This window comes from Rhinoderma darwinii, chromosome 3, assembly GCF_050947455.1.
Source record: "Rhinoderma darwinii isolate aRhiDar2 chromosome 3, aRhiDar2.hap1, whole genome shotgun sequence".
In the NCBI taxonomy this organism is placed as follows: Eukaryota; Metazoa; Chordata; class Amphibia; order Anura; family Rhinodermatidae; genus Rhinoderma; species Rhinoderma darwinii.
The window spans coordinates 416467237-416485510 of NC_134689.1; the positions used below are offsets into that span (position 1 = coordinate 416467237).

At 45.3% G+C, this 18274-nt stretch overlaps 1 long non-coding RNA gene across 1 annotated transcript; it reads left to right on the plus strand.

The window, feature by feature from the left end:
- The first annotated feature begins 17118 nt into the window (after positions 1–17118).
- Positions 17119–18274, plus strand: LOC142750269 (uncharacterized). The gene is made up of 2 exons (XR_012882598.1): positions 17119–17435; positions 17785–18274. It is a non-coding gene; the product is annotated as an uncharacterized LOC142750269 (long non-coding RNA).

Sequence of the window (18274 nt, forward strand, 5' to 3'; positions counted from 1 at the left end):
TTGTTGAGAAGTATATCTTTTTAAAATGGAAACATAGTTCCAATTTTATTATAGAAAACATATAAAAAAAGAACAAATGTCCAAGAGCAAAAGGTGGATAAGAATACACGCTGCCTACGCGTTTCAGACGGCCACAGCGTGATTAATCAAGCCATGATTAAGGACGCTGTGGCCGTCTGAAACGCGTAGGCAGCGTGTATTCTTCTTATCCACCTTTTGCTCTTGGACATTTGTTCTTTTTTATACACTTTCTATAATAAAATTGGAACTATGTTTCCGTTTTAAAAAAATATACTTCTCAACAATTATTGTGCGCTGGAGCCTGCCTTGTACTCCTGTTCGTTTCTACAGATCGTGTGCCAACACGAGGATCCGGGCGCAGCTGGCAGCGGGATTCTGCCGAAGATGAGCTGGAGGATATTCTCCATATATACTTTCTAGACTCATAGCTCTCTTCTGTCTATATCACCCTGCAGGAGGAGGAGTAGACTCATAGCTCTCTTCTATATGTATCACCCATCAGGAGGAGGAGTAGACTCATAGCTCTCTTCTATCTGTATCACCCTGCAGGAGGAGGAGTAGTCTCATAGCTCTCTTCTATATATATCACCCTGCAGGAGGAGGAGTAGACTCATAGCTCTCTTCTATATATATATCACCCTGCAGGAGGAGTAGATTCATAGCTCTCTTCTATATGTATCACCCTGCAGGATGAGGAGTAGTCTCATAGCTCTCTTCACCCTGCAGGAGGAGGAGTAGTCTCATAGCTCTCTTCTATATGTATCACCCATCAGGAGGAGGAGGAGACTCATAGCTCTCTTCTATCTGTATCACCCTGCAGGAGGAGGAGTAGTCTCATAGCTCTCTTCTATATATATCACCCTGCAGGAGGAGGAGTAGTCTCATAGCTCTCTTCTATATGTATCACCCTGCAGGAGGAGGAGTAGACTCATAGCTCTCTTCTATCTGTATCACCCTGCAGGAGGAGGAGTAGACTCATAGCTCTCTTCTATATGTATCACCCTGCAGGAGGAGGAGTAAACTCATAGCTCTCTTTTATATGTATTACCCTGCAGGAGGAGTAGACTTATAGCTCTCTTCTATATGTATCACCCTGCAGGAGGAGGAGTAGACTCATAGCTCTCTTCTATCTGTATCACCCTGCAGGAGGAGGAGTAGACTCATAGCTCTCTTCTATATATATCACCCTGCAGGAGGAGGAGTAGACTCATAGCTCTCGTCTATCTGTATCACCCTGCAGGAGGAGGAGTAGACTCATAGCTCTCTTCTATCTGTATCACCCTGCAGGGGGAGGGGCAAAATCATAGTTCCTTTCTGTCTATGTCACCCTGAAGAGTGAGAGACATATTCATAACTCTATTCTGTCTATATCAGGACAACCTATAGAGGAAATGGTCAAGTACAACTCAAACATCATATGTAATAGAAAAAACATCTTTATTAATGGACAGATACATGAACAATTAAAAAATGAGTCATACAATGTAAAAAGGCGTCAGCCCATGCAGGATATATGAAATACTAATGGGACATGAACATATATAGAAAGACCCAATTACATGGATGCTGATGTTAAAAGTAGTAGGCTAAATCCACATGACTTGTAAAGAACAATGTGTATATAAAGGGCTAGTGTGCAAAGGCAATGTGCTTCCTATGGAAAAGACACAATACATTTGTGTCAAAGTATAGCAGGTAAAGGCAGGTCAGGTAGCAATAAATGCAAAGGGCTCGTATGCCCAAGATATAGCCTGAATGCAGTCAATAAGCAGCCAAAAGAGTCAGATAGCAAGAATGATGGTACGTACCCAGATTCATATCACGCATGGAGGAAACGCCAGACCCGACGCGCGTTTCGGCAGACCCCCGGACGAAGGCATCTGCCGAAACGCGCGTCGGGTCTGGCGTCTCCTCCATGCGGTGATATGAATCTGGGTACGTACCATCATTCTTGCTATCTGACTCTTTTGGCTGCTTATTGACTGCATTCAGGCTATATCTTGGGCATACGAGCCCTTTGCATTTATTGCTACCTGACCTGCCTTTACCTGCTATACTTTGACACAAATGTATTGTGTCTTTTCCATAGGAAGCACATTGCCTTTGCACACTAGCACTTTATATACACATTGTTCGTTACAAGTCATGTGGATTTAGCCTACTACTTTTAACATCAGCATCCATGTAATTGGGTCTTTTTATATATGTTCATGTCCCTTTAGTATTTCATATATCCTGCATGGGCTGACGCCTTTTTACATTGTATGACTCATTTTTTAATTGTTCATGTATCTGTCCATTAATAAAGATGTTTTTCCTATTACATATGATGTTTGAGTTGTACTTGACCATTTCCTCTATAGGTTGTTTTGTATGTGCTCGGTCAAAGTACCAAATTACATTTGGTTTACTTGTATGATCTTCCAACGGTATATAGTCTCGGTTATACACATACCACTAGACTGTCTTATATATAAAAGAGATATATACACTGTTTCCATTGGGTTAGTGATCATACTGTTGCTGCATGTGTACAAATTGGTTATCTATATCAGAACTGAAGCTAACAACAACCCTTTCGAACCCTCAACCCAAAGCACACTGGTAAGGTCCATCACTATTTTAGGATGCTGCTCTTGTAGACTGACTCTCATTTGCATGCTGTAGCCACAGACTTTTGGCATGAAATGCAAGCAGAAAGCAGAGGAGATAAAACTAAACAGATGTGACAACTCTTAGTATTTCTATAACTGATTTGTCGTGACAGGTGCACTGTAAAATCCTCCATTAAGAAGTTGGATGTAAATAACCGCTTGTAAATCTTTATATTCAAGCATTATTATAGAGCCTTTGTGGGTGGCAGAAACCCTGCTTACCCCGCATTCCACCAAGTGATAGGATATGACTGCATAAGAATCATCCTAAAGGCTCCTTCGCACACACTAAAATGGTACATGTGCTTTTTATCGCGTTTTAGGTAACAGTGTGTTTTACTACCTGCGTTTTTACATTGCAAATGCAACACATGCTTTGTTCTGAAAGAACGCCACCAAAAACGACATAAAAAATGCAACATACTGTGACATTGTCACTTAAAGAGAAATTAAAACCTATGGAGGTCTATGGGACCAAAAGGCCACTAAATTATGCAAAAAACGCTAAAGTCAGGCTTGCTGCAATTTAGCAAAAACGCCACGGACCACAAAATACGCAAGTTAAAATAAAAAAAAAAGCGACCTAAAGAAACGCCATGTTTGTAGGGCATTTTATATTTCCATATTGTTTTTAAGCAAACTTCTGGCAAAAACCGCGGCAAAATATGCCGGGAAAAACGACACTGAAAACGTACGTTTTTCCTAAATACAATTTTGTGTGTAAATCCACCCTTACATGGAATTATGCTGCAAAAAAACCCAAAACCTGTAGCAGGTATGTAATACGTTACTTGAAACACAAGATGGCAGCCGCGATAACCAAATTTATTATACAGTGTAAGGGAATTCAGCAGAGATATAATACTCGAAAGACAAGCTGGAAGTAGAATTGTACAAATTACTTACGTTAGCCATCTTAAAGTGGTTGTCCTTTTTGGACAGCCTTTATCCAGAGGCCGCTTTCCCCCGAAGTTGAGCTTATAGGATCAGGACCTGCTTGAATCTTTACCGATCGGCTCTTATCGCGGGGTTAAAATTCAGTTTACCTATGATCTATGGGTGTCTCTTACACACAGATGCACAATATCCATCAAAGCAAGAAACTCTCTTTGTAGGGGACCCCCTAATGGTTTAAACAGGGGATCCTAAGGGCAGGACCTCCTCTTTTTTTTTTTCAAACAGTGGAGTTCCTGTTGCTAGGATCTAAGAATTATATCAGGCTTCCAATTGCCAAATCTAGATTTCAGCTCAAGTCCAGAAAGTGGAACTGTTCCCTTCTCAAGTAGAGGTGTCCATAGATGAAATGATGACCAATACCAAGCATCCATCACAATAATAATGGCGTCTGTGATGTCATAATGGTTGAAGCCATTTGATGACAATGCGCTGGTCCAAAAATCAAAATGTTGATCGTCTTCCAGGAAAATCGTTCTGTCTATGTGGCAAGAGACGAAAAAGCTTAAGCCATGAGGTAAACGCTCAAAGTGTAGAGATGCATTATGGGTCGGTCATAGCTCTCATGTCAGCCATGTGATTTCCTACCGAGCACTATATGAGGCCGGAAACTAGGGAGGGAAAGTAGTATTTTTTTATTATTAGGCTGTATGGTATCTTTTTTTTGAGCTTTTATAGATGTACATACACTTGGTTCAGGAAGCAATAACCTATTAATAATATCGTCTGCATCTGCCGGGCTGTGGGAAATAACTCAGGAGATGACTATTGTAAGGTGAAAGGCAGAGAACTCATTGCTCAAGCTTGCTTAATAATAATAAATTAAGAATCCAAAAAATGTACTTTGAGAGTCCTTGTCTGTGATTTGGTGTGAATATCCTGTATCTGCAGTAATGCCCTTCTTGGGTTGTCAGGCGACTACTTGATCTTGAAAAAAACATTAGAGGGATTGTCCACTTTAAAAGGTTTGTCGATTATTTTTTTTTGTGGCCTCCTTCCATTAGGCAGCACTCCTGCCAAACAACTGAGTAGGCGAAGGGGGAGCAACTGGGACTTGTATTTGAAATGCTTGGTAATTTCTCAATGAAACCAATAGGCTCTCCAGGAAATACATGGAAACTGGAAGTCCTCCAGAAGTAGACCTTTGAAATAACTCCCTGCCCTGGCTAATGGACTGAGGTCATAAAAACAACTCTGTTGTTGGATTCCTGACCTGGGACCCCCACTACTTCCCATAAGGAAGCTTAGTGGCACTCAGTTTTGCTCCCTGACCCCTTCAGCAATGGTGGTTTCTCAAAACTTGAAAGAAGAACTATGATAGATCTTCTAGTTATGGTAATCTCTAACTGGTTCCAAAGGAGGACATATCGGAAGAAAACATTAGTGGAGGTCCATGAACATGGAGCAATCACCAGAACAATGGGGCCATGACAGTCAGTAGTGCATTTCCATGCTGGTCATTTGTAACTCGAAATCATCAGCTTCTTCAGAAAGGAACCATGACCGATTAACTTTATGGGGCTACCAAATAATAGCTTCTTAAGGAAATCTCTAACCAAGATTAGTAGTTGTCACCTTAAACCAAGGAATTGTCACAGATCAGGCACAGCTTAGTTGCTGACCTTGAGTCTGACCTTTGACCATCTCTTGGACAAAGTTGATAACTGCTGACTTTTTACCTAATCAGCGACCTGGTCACAGGTCAGCAGTAGAGGGCAAGATGTAAGTTCAGAAAAAGCAGGTGGGTGGTGGTGGTTGGCAACAATGAGGCAAATACTGAACAGAGATGGCAGAATGAATATGGCAAAATGATACTTCTCATATTGTGTGTCCTGTCTACTACACAGTACAGAGATGCGAGGACAGTAAAGAGCACACACACCAGTCTGTCTACTCTGACCCTGGACATGAATAATAATGGCTGGACTCAGGTCATCAATTGATTCAGAAATGAGGGGGTTAAACATTACTGTAGAGATTACAGTAGGGTTGTGCATTAATGGAAAATCCCTTCTCGAATGTATAAGTACTCAGCACAAATATGATGGGGAATCCCTATAACAGCTGATCGGCGCTGCGGAGTGGTTATGTTCAGTCTTATCTTCTCTAACGGAATAGAAGACCCGGTCAATAACTAATTAACGGACTCTGGATACTACATCTAGACTAAACTCCAACCTGTTGGTAAACCCTAAAATTCAGGTGTCTCAGTACCACGGGCCCAGCTCATGGAAGCTCTTATATACCTTTCCTACAAGCTGATAGAACCTGCATTGCTCACCTCATCTCCATCCAGTGCCGCTCTCTTGCTCGCGGTCGTCGGCTTAATGCCTACAGCCACTGGCCACATCGCGTCTCAATGACAACCCAGTCTCTCTGATGACATCACGCCCGGGATCATCACCATCCAGCGCCACTCTCTTGCTCACGGCCATTGGCTAGATGCCCACAACCACTGGCCGCATCGGGTCTCAATGATAAGCTAGCCTTTCTGATGACATCATTCCCGATGGCAGATTTATACGTGGCAGATTTTGTTGCAGAAATTTCTGCAAATTAATATTAATTCCATTCATCTGAATAGAACTTGCAGAAGTCCATATGCTTGCTGCAGAAACAACCCTATTTCGATGAATGGAAGTGATTTTCAGTCACAGAAATTTCGGCAACATAATCTGCCCATGTGAATCCACCTTTAAAGGAAGATTATGCATGGAACCACTGCCCATGTATTGAGATACATTTCTTCACCAGCTTGTTAGTCTTACATCTTAACCCTGATTTTAACATTGTCTCTGGATTACGACATCGTCTCGCTCCTTCTGTTTATTTAGCTTGGCAATTGTTGTGTGACATTCTTGGTGTTGACTCCTGGCTTGTCTCCTGGTTACATGTCCACCTTTTTCTTTGGCTTCTTGCATCATTGTCTGCTCTTCAAGTATCGATCCCTGGCTTCATTCTGACTCTGCTTCTACTCCAGGTGTTCCTGCAGTGCTCCCGCTCCCAATCGGTGACTACTCTGGGGACCGCAACCAGGGAATGAGACTGGGCAAGACGATACCCCCTTGGTTCTAGGGTGAGGTACGAAGAGATTCCATAGACTCCGCACCTCAGTTTAACCAGCGTCAAACCAATTGTAGTATAAGTATTCACTTCCCTGGTGAGGTTGTACCACAATATTACTAAAGTGTAAGGAGCAAAAATACCTTTTCTCCTACAAGGGATAGGAAGGGGTACACAATAACAAGAAGAACAAAACCCCCATGACTGAATGGTAGGGTATGATCAATAAATAAACTGCAGGGTACCCAATTTTTTTATTTTGCTGTGGGTACCCTCAGGACTGTGTGAAGCAGGAGTTGTCTTAGGCATTATTGTAATAAATAGTCAGATGTTTGTGTAAAGTCAAACCCCTTACCATATACTCCAATCCATTCCTGCAGATTATATACACACTCTCACACATCATGGTCTATCTAATTTACTCTTCTGACATTTAGTTACATGATGTACTGATGTCATAAATGGCATGAGTGTGATGTCATCCTAGCCATAACCCTGCTTCTATAGCTGCTGATTTTAATAATCAGGGAAGTCTACCCCAGTAACAACCAGACTTGCCAAACACATGGCTGAAGAGATTTTCTTACCGCTTCAGCCTTACTGATAACATTAATAGAAGTGGAAATGCAGAATTCTGAAAATCATGTGACTGATAGAGATGAGCAAATTGATTCTACATGAATCGAATTTACTGTGAATTTCCCAAAAGTTTCGGATTCACCAAAATGCCATCTGTCGGCGAGCGCCCTGTGCAATTTTACAGTTTAAAAGAAGGATCACATAAACTCAGATGGACTTCACCATAATGCCTTGCATACAGCCTTCCCAAAATGCACTGCGGTTATCTCTCCTTCTAACACAGTTAATCATGAGGGTTACAGACGGATGACCTTACTAATGCTGGCTTGGCATTAAAGAGCTTGAAAGAGGTTGGATACAGTCCTAAAAGACATCAGTCGGAAACGAGTTTTCGGGGCAATCGGGGCACTTGCGATTTAGAGCAAATTTATTCAGAACAAATCGCATCGTACCTGAAACCAATTTTGGGAAATTCGCTCAGTACTAGTGATTGATCATGTGATTAATGAGATACTGTAATATATACAAAACTATGAGCACAGTATTCTCATGGTTATGAAAATCATCAGTGATCCAAGTTATAGGACTTCATAAATATTTGTTAAGACGTATGTCTTGTGAGCCCGCAACTGGGAGACTGCTGGAAGGATTGTCTTACCAAGATTCTTAATATGGATGAGATTGAAAGTCCAGGAAAAGTTGGGTTTCCTCAGTAAAGCTGGTTCACTGAGACTTGTTAATTATTTTTTCTTGGCCTGGGAAGGTTGGAGTGGGCCGTAATTCCCTCTACCTCTAGTACTTATTTTCCAATTGGTCCTCAGACAGTTCTTGGTACTGGGCTCATTTAAGTGCAGACTCAGGACAGACTGTCACGGTCACAGGGTATGTGGACCCACTAGGCCGTTCCGCCATAGCGGAGAGGCAGCTGACCAGGTCTCAGTCTATACAAAAGTCTATAGAAGTTCGTAACACTCGGGTACCTGAACTAGTCCAGACAGTGGCTGTGGCTTCAGCACGGATGTAGGTCGGTGCAGCAGGTTGCGCCGGACGTGGCAGAAGACACTGGACTTGGCAAACGACAGCAGGTGCAGTAGGACATGACTCCAACACTAGTAGGCACAGGAACATGAACACAGCACGGGATAAGGGAACAGGTAACATGGCACGGGTAACAACTGGAATGGGAACACTAAGGAACCATTTTCAAGACAGACTTGGGATATACTAACAATACTCAGGCAAGGATCAGAAGGGCTGGGACCTTCTTATAGTCCAGGAAATCATGTGAGTTGATGATGATGATTGTTTTCATGTGTGCGCTGGCCCTTGAAGAGCGGGCACGAGCGCGCGCGCGCACCCTACGGGACACAGCGGACCAGAGCGGAAATGAGCGCTGGCGTCTCCTAGGAAGGAGATGGGGACCAGCGCTCACAGATCCATGGCTGCGGGCATCGGGAGGTGAGTAAGCCCGCGGCCATGGACGCTAAACAGAGCCAAGAAATCCACAGGTTCTTGGTGTTTGAAGGCTGGCCAGTTGAATGCTAGGCTAAACGAGTTTAGGTATATGTGTATTTAGTGAGATCAAAGACGGACGGGAGTTTATTTTCTTTATTGCAAGTTTTCTATGCTGGAAAGGGTCTGTATATTACTACAACAGTTAGTTCTGGATCAAATAAACCAAGGTTTAGACTTTTACACATGTGGTGTCTCCGCACAGATCTTGACAACCTACAACTTATTAGAAGATAACTTTTGGCTGGAATATTCTTTTCAATACTCAGCAAGACTATACTTTCAGCCTACATGATTTACTTGATCATTCCTCTAACTTTACCCCCACAAAAATAATGGATGACATAGTCCCTGGTGTCATGGGTGGAATAGTCCTTGATGTCATTGGTGGTACAGTCCTTGGTATCATGGGTGGTACAGTCCCTGGTGTCATGGGTGATACTGTCCTTGGTGTCATGGATGGTACAGTCCCCCTGGTGTCATCGGTGGCCTAGTCTCTGGTGTCACAGGTGGTATTGTCCCTCGTGTCACGGATGGTATAGTCACTGGTGTCATGTGCAGTATAATCAAAGATATCATGGGTGGTATCTAAGGTCACAATAATTACTCTATAGGCATCATTGACCTCTGTAGATGCTCCTACACGCTATGAATTCAGTCTTAGGTATATTCCTACGCACAGCACAAAAAGTTCAAATAAGAACATAAGAGGTTCTCAGAACGTCTAGTTATGGTCCTGTTTTGACTCTCCTACTGAGCCGTCAGCGTAGAACCAATTGTCTGCATCAAGTAACACCAGTCAGGCGTTGGTACAATTAGCCAGTAAGCAATGGGCATATGTTCACCTGACATCTGTTACCCACATAGTAAACTGTATCCCCAAGGCCTACATTGCTCCCCCGAGAGCTAGTGCTCCTACCCAGAGCACTGGATAGGAGCACTGATGCCAGTAGGGGCTGAGGGGATGCTCGGTATTAATATTATTGACATATATAGATATAATTGTGTATGTAATATAAATATTTGTATATGTATTTTGCAAGCTCTGTTTTCAGAGACTGGGACTGTGCTGAGTTTACAGAATAGGGTATAATACTACATATATATGCCAATCAGCCATAACATTATAACCGCTGACAGGTGAAGTGAACAACATTGAACATATTGTTACAATGGCGCCTGTTAAGGGCTGGGATATATTAGGCCACAAGTGAACAGTCATTTCTTAAAGTTGATGTGTCGGAAGCAGGAAAAATGGGCAAACATAAGGATCTGAGCAACTTCGACAAGGGCCAAATTGTGATTTCTAGACAACTCGGTCAGAGCATCTCCAAAACAGTAGGTCTTGTGGGGTGTTATTGGTATGCAGTGGTCAGTACCTACTAAAGTGGTCTGAGGAAGGACAAGCGATGAACTTGCGACAGAGTCATGGATGTCCAAGGCTCAATGATGCACGTGAAGTCTAGACCTCCTGGTCCGATCCCACAAAAGAGCTACTGTAGCACAAATTGCTGAAAAAGTTACTGCTGCCTATGATAGAAAGATGTCAGAACAAGCAGAGCATGATGTGTATGTGGCTGTGTATCCGCAGACCGGTCAGGGTGCCTATGCCTATGCTGACCCCTGTCCACCGCCGAAAGCACCAACAATGGGCACGGAAGCATCAGCACTGGACCTGAGAACAATGGAAGAAGGCAGCCTGGTCTGATGAATCACGTTTCTTTTACATCATATGGATGGACGGGTGTGTGTGCGTCACTTACCTGGGGAAGAGAAGTCCCCAGGATGCACTATAGGAAGAAGACACGCTGGTGAAGGCAGTGTGATGAGCTCAGCAATGTTCTGCTGGGAAACCTGGGGTCCTGGTATTCACGTGGATGTGACACATACCTAAACATTGTTGCAGACAAGTACACCCCTTCATGGTAACGGTATACCCTAATAGCAGTGCCCTCTTTAAGCCGGATAATGCCCCTGCCACACTGCAAACATTGTTCAGGAATGGTCTGAGGAACATAACAAAGAGTTTAAGGTGTTGACTGGTCTTCAAATTTTCTAGCTCTCAATCCGATCGATCATCTGTTGGATGTGCCGGAGAAACAAGTCCGATCCATGGAGGTCACACCTCACAATTTACGGGACTTAAAGGATCTGCTGCTAAAGACTTGCTGCCAGAAACCACAGGACACCTTCAGAGGTTTTGTGGAGTCTATGCCTCGACAGGTCAGAGCTGTTTGGTGGCACGAGGGTGACCTACACAATATAAGGCAGGTGGTTTTAATGTTATGGTTGATCGGTGTGTGTAGATATATACATTCTATATCTAACACACACACACACACTTTTAGCCTAGAACTTCCGCTGTATTTCTTCCAGCTTGTTTCTTTTCCCTCCAGTTACAACTTTGTGTCTCCGCCTCTTCTCGCTTGGACACGCCCCCTGCATTTGTTTATGGGAAACTCCTATCTGGGATGCCCCAAGGATACGGATATGTACGTGCTATACATGGAGTGTCGAACCGGGGTAATCTTTGGCCAGCACCCCTCTCCCTCCCTCCTGTTTCTCGCTTTTTCTGCATGAGTCACTATCATATTATCTCATCTTCCTGTCACCTGCGGCTTCGCTGGAGAGCGATATCTTTAACCCTTCTCTTTTCATGTCACTAAGGAAACATGTCTAAGCCCTTGTGCTGCTGTATAACCAGAGCATATCATGTTTAAAATAGCTGTCCAGTTTGTCCTAAAGTAGGCTACGGTATATCAGTGAAGGTAGAGGATGGTCTAAACTGGATACAATTGTAACAAACCCTCAGCTGTGTGAAGTATTAGGCCAGGACAGGTTTTCAGCCTTTGAACGTAAACAAAAATGTGCCCTATTTTCCGAAAGCAAGCAGAGGTTTTGACAATGGTGATAATTTGAAACACAAAGTCTATCAGAAAGTTGCAGAACTTTTCATTGTACAATGATTAATCTTCACTTAGACTGGACGAGCCCTTTAAGTTGGAGCGGACAGGGCGCCAACAAACACTCAGTTGGTTTTATTTGCCAGACAGTAGAGTATTCCAGGAATAGAAATTCAGATTCTGGCAGAAGACGTGAGGGTTTAGAAAAAAGTGAAAAAAAAAATTGCCTGTAAAACAAAGGAAGTGGATTGTTCTGCTTGGGAACGAGAGGTGAACCTCCTCGTGTGAAATGTACCGGGAATTACTTATCATACATGCAAATGCTCCAACATATGCGGAGTGGTTAACCCCTTCCTGCCAATGTAGATTCTTATCACCCAGCGTTTCCCGCTTCTGAGCGGCGCACCTTCCTACTGGAGAGGGGAGTGAAATATATAACTTTGAGAAGTTGACAACCCATGTGGAAGTTGCATTGGAGGCCATATCGGTTGTCGCCCAGCTTTCCCCTAAGCAGATAACACTATGAAAAGGAATTGTCCAGTTAAGAAAACTCATTTTCATACACCCTATAAGGGAATTCTGAGTAAATATTGGGGGATGTTCAGAATCCTCATCTCTTAGCCAAAAAAGAAGAGCTGTTACAAAGCGCTCTCTCTCCTGTATTAAACAGACAACACACTAATATGAATGGACACTGTGTAATGATTATTTTCCCCTGTGGAGGCGCTGCAGGGAAATTGAACACTTAGTGCCAGGTGGTTTTCCCAGAGATCATAGCTCATTGCTGGGAGTCTGGTTATTGTCAAGGAACCCTTGGGAATGTCCAAAACGGAGAACTCCTTTAATAACTCAAGAACTTTTATTTCCCACAGCAGAGGAGCCTCGTTCTTAAGACTTTTTTTTATATGTGATGCCCAGTGACACCAAATATTTCTTGACGACAGCTCTGTGCTGGTAGAGAAAAGCTCACATTGTAAAGGTTGAGGAATTTATCTGGTTTATTGAATAGCAACAGCCCATGCACATTTTGGATGACAACAACAGATCTCCATTATCCTGTGTGATCTATCGTTGTCACTGAGAGATCCTATGGCCACTCGCTGTTCCCTGTAGATGACATGACCACTACCACACAGTCCTCTATCTTCATCTTCACAGAAGAGCTCTGAGAGCTAAGGCTAGGCACCAAGTAATGAAGCTGCCCGGCAGTGTGATTTCTACAAACAATATGGCGGCCGACGTTACTATATTCAAATGAAAAGGATTTTAGAGGATCAGCATTATGAATAAGTAAAGTTAAAGGGGTTGTCCAATCAGGACTATTCCGGTTCATATGCCCTATTACTCCATACTGACATCATAAAGTGGGGTGCCGCCACTTAGTCAGAGCGGAGAGCTGCTTTAAGACAGGCTCACGATCTGGTGGACCTGGGGCATCTTGCATTACATGGACAGCCATCCACTTGAATGGCGAAAACAGCTGAAGTCCGATTGTTAAAGAAGCTGAACCTGCGACAAACAGCTCATCACTGGGGGTGAGAGAAGCCGGACCTATGGCAATCAGTTTCTTTTTTTAACCCGGATTCTTTTTTAAAAGGGGGTTGTCTAGTAGGGACAATCCGTTTAAGGGAGGGCTGGAATGACACCAAGCTGCTGGAGATCTTCTTTAATACAACAGTGCCCCCCAGAGAAAGTGATTTGGACAAGGTCAGCTTTCCTGGGTATTGTCAGGGGGGTGGTATGCGGAGGAACAAGCCCTAAACATCTCATCCAGGGAGTGCCCTTCTATGGCCAGAGGCAGCCCCTGAGAGGCAATAATCAGGATCGGGGTGGGGATGACTTTTTATCAGGCATGCCATTGAGAAGACTTTTTCCTCGATGAGATAACCAGCTCCACAGTTGCCCCCTGCAGTAAGACAGAATGGTATGTAGTGTGTATTAGAATGTTTTCATCATCCCGACTACTGTCTCCAGGGCACCAGTCTATTTATGAGTAAGACCCATGTAAATTCAACAAAGGTCCTACTAGTTGAGGCTCATATTCACATTGCTTAAAGTGTTAACATTGTGCCACATCCGTGGTAGTCCTGTCTGACTGTGGCAGCATGTTGTTGCACATGGAGAAATGAGCGAGCATGTACGCTGCGGCTCCATGCAACTCTGTAAGAGATCTGGAAACATCAGAGCATACTCAGTATAAGTATAAGAAGTGCACACACTCAGTCTCTGCTCTACACAACTCTTCGTTATCATGGCTGTTCTGGTGTGGAGTAGCAGGGGTCCCCCATTCTCCACTTAACGACCACCTATATAACTTTCTATAATGGTCAATTAACAGGCCTTACTGTCATACTTTCTATCTTTTCTGGAATGTTGACTTCTCGGACTCCTGGTAGAGCGCGGGCACCGTGTCCTGACTCGCTCCTTTTTCCTGCAGTACTGTTCACTCCCGACCCAACTTCCTGACTGATCTCTCCTTGTTCCTGCAGTCCTTTTGACTCTCCACTTCACTCCTGGGCACTAAGTCCTGACTCACCTCTTATTGTGCCTGCAGTCCTCCTCACTCACCGGAACTACGTCCTGACTCACCTCTCCTTGTTCCTGCAGTCCTCTTCACTCCCGGGCACTACGTCCTGACTCACCTCTCCTTGTTCCTGCTGTCCTCTTCACTCACGGGCACTACGTCCTGACTCACCTCTCCTTGTTCCTGCAGTCCTCTTCACTCCCGGGCACTACGTCCTGACTCACCTCTTCTTGTCCCTGCAGTCCACTTCACTCCCGGGCACTACGTCCTGACTCACCTCTTCTTGTCCCTGCAGTCCTCTTCACTCCTGGGCACTACGTCCTGAGTCACCTCTCCTTGTTCCTGCAGTCCTCTTCACTCCTGGGTACTACGTCCGGACTCGCCTCTCCTTGTTCCTGCAGTCCTCTTCACTCCTGGGCACTACGTCCTGACTCACCTCTCCTTGTTCCTGCAGTCCTCTTCACTCCCGGGCACTACGTCCTGACTCACCTCTCCTTGTTCCTGCAGTCTTCTTCACTCCCGGGCACTACGTCCTGACTCACCTCTCCTTGTTCCTGCAGTCCTCTTCACTCCCGGGCACTACGTCCTGACTCACCTCTCCTTGTTCCTGCAGTCCTCTTCGCTCCCGGGCACTACATCCTGACTCACCTCTCCTTGTTCCTGCTGTCCTCTTCACTCCCGGGCACTACGTCCTGACTCACCTCTCCTGTTCCTGCAGTCCTCTTCACTACCGGACACTACGTCCTGACTCACCTCTTCTTGTCCCTGCAGTCCTCTTCACTCCTGGGCACTACGTCCTGACTCACCTCTCCTTGTTCCTGCAGTCCTCTTCACTCCCGGGCACTACATCCTGACTCACCTCTCCTTGTTCCTGCTGTCCTCTTCACTCCCGGGCACTACATCCTGACTCACCTCTCCTTGTTCCTGCTGTCCTCTTCACTCCCGGGCACTACGTCCTGACTCACCTCTTCTTGTCCCTGCAGTCCTCTTCACTCCTGGGCACTACGTCCTGACTCACCTCTCCTTGTTCCTGCAGTCCTCTTCACTCCCGGGCACTACGTCCTGACTCACCTCTCCTTGTTCCTGCTGTCCTCTTCACTCCCGGGCACTACATCCTGACTCACCTCTCCTTGTTCCTGCTGTCCTCTTCACTCCCGGGCACTACGTCCTGACTCACCTCTCCTTGTTCCTGCTGTCCTCTTCACTCCCGGGCACTACGTCCTGACTCACCTCTCCTTGTTCCTGCAGTCCTCTTCACTCCCGGGCACTACGTCCTGACTCACCTCTCCTTGTTCCTGCAGTCCTCTTCACTCCTGGGCACTACGTCCGGACTCGCCTCTCCTTGTTCCTGCAGTCCTCTTCACTCCCGGGCACTACGTCCGGACTCGCCTCTCCTTGTTCCTGCAGTCCTCTTCACTCCCGGGCACTACGTCCGGACTCACCTCTCCTTGTTCCTGCAGTCCTCTTCACTCCCGGGAACTACGTCCTGACTCACCTCTCCTTGTCCCTGCAGTCCTCTTCACTCCTGGGCACTACGTCCGGACTCGCCTCTCCTTGTTCCTGCAGTCCTCTTCACTCCCGGGCACTATGTTCTGACTCACCTCTCCTTGTCCCTGCAGTCCTCTTCACACCCGGGCACTACGTCCTGACTCACCTTTCCTTGTTCCCACTGCCTTCTTCACTCACCTCTACTTGTTCCCGCAGTCCCCCTGATTCCTGGGCTCCACCACAGACGTTCTGAATCTGGCCGCAGCCTAATGGTCATTGTGAGAAGGAGCGCCCAGGCCTAAAGAGGAGTGCAGCAACAAGGAGAGGGGAGTATCTGTAGAGTCTAGTCTGGGGTCTGTACTTGTTTATGGGATCTCGGATCTGTGTTAGTTTAGAGGGTCTGTATTTATTTAGGGGGTCTGTGTTTAGGGGGTTTGGAGTTTGCAATAACTTATGGGGGTCTGGGATCTGTATTTGTTTAGGGGGTCTGGTGTGGGGTCAGTATTTATTTAGGGAGTTTGAAGTCTGCATTAATCATTGGACTCTGTATTCGTTTAGGGAGTCTGTATTTATTTAGGGGGTCTCGCTTTTGTATTTATTTAGGTGGTCTGGAGTCTGCATTAATTAAGGGGGTCTGGATTTGTTTAGTCGGTCAAGTCTGGGGTCTGTATTAGTTTTGGGGGTTACAATCTGGATCTGTATTCGTTTAAAGAGGTTATCCAACAAAAAACATGTATCACCTATTCCCAGGATCGGTGGGGGCCCCACCAACTACTAGAACGGGGTCCCCCAGCCCCTCGTTTCTCCTCACTGCACGACTGCAGTGAGAAGTTTGGATGGAATGGTGGTCACACGTGTTCAATTCTCGCCGTTCAATGTCTATGGGGCTGGCGGAAACAGTCAAGGGATGATGGGTGTGATGATGGGGGTCACATACACTGCCTGTGATGTATCTTAGATTGGGGCAGTGTTCTATATAAATGGAATTTTCTCTGAAGTTCCGTGATGTCACGTCGCCATAGTTAACGAGCGTCTCGATGAGGATTAATTTACCGATCCAGTGCCGTTTACAGCATAACCGGTTTTTGTTTCTCCAATTACACAGGAAAATGTAAAAAAAAAAATTTAATATTCTGAGGTACACACCATAAAAATATAAGGAAATAATAAAAATCCTAATAAATAATAAAATAATTACAAGAATCCCTGTCTGTCATTATTGCTGTACGGGCAGGGTAGACGGTGACATCATCAGTCACACACTGGCCGCACAGGATGCCGGGAAATACTCCACACTCCAAGGACAACAACCACCGTCGCCCACTCCTTCTCTCCTGATTCGTCATGACGTCACTCGTTTCCGGCGGAGGCGGAGCTTCCCTGTTATAAAAGCCTGCGCTCCGGCGAGAAGCCTCATTCATTCTCGCAAACACGTCCCAGGCGCCGTAATGACGTCACCACTGCCCACAGTTGCCATGGAGGAGTGCGGCATCTGTTACCTTGACTACGATCAGGAGAGAAAGCCGCGCCCATTGGCCGCCTGCCGACACGTGATCTGTTCCGACTGCCTTGAACACCTGGCGGCGAAAAGCGGCGAAGTGACCTGCCCCTTCTGCCGGGCGCCTTCCCCGTTGCCTAGCGACGACGATGATGAGGAGGGAACTACTGACGTCACTGGGCCGTTCAAATGGTTGAAAAAACTATGCAGAAAATCGAGGGCGTGGTCTCGCCGTAGGGGTGAGTGACACAGGGCGGAGTTACGGGATTGATGGACCGGTTGTAGCTATTGCGTGTATGGAGTGGGGCGGGGCTATGGCTGTGATTGACAGCAGGCAATTTTAGTAACGTGAAAAGGGGCGGGTCAATAAAATTCCTGTACTCCGTAGTGATTCCTGGTAGTTGCTGGATTAGCAGATATTCGGAATTGTAAAATTCAATGTATGTGCTGGATTATCAACTCTCTAGATTATCGGATGCCAGATTAGACGAATTTCACACTTTTTTAAAATTGATTCTATGAAATCTTTATTAGAACCGGTGTTTCCTGGAATTTTCTATTCTCATTTATATATTTTTTTTTTTCTAGGCTCTCTGGCCAATGAGGATCTGCGGGACATGGCGTTGATGAGCTCGTACTTCATGTGACATTTGACCAATCGCGTGTGACTGAGGTCCCTCCTGGATCTGAGGAGTCCACGAGTCCACTGCTGGTGGTGGACATGGAAAAAAACCCTTGGAGGGGGCGTCAGTGGCTAATAGAGGGGTGTCCTGAGTGCGGATATCCCCCGGCCCCCCACCATGATGTCCTGATGTGACCGGTCATTGTAGAGTTGTCTGAGGACAGCGCCCCCTGCTGCTGAACATCACGGCGGGCGCAGATCACGATCGCCACGTGTCACAATCCTTCCTGTTACTATAAACTGGACGACAAGGCGAGATGTGACTCGTTGCTGTAACATTTCCTCCCATCATGCACTTTGTTTTATGACTATTTATATGTATTTATTACGTGCTGTGATTTTTATTATACCTGTGAGTGTTTTTTATATGTCATTTTATAAATCTATTTTTCCTGA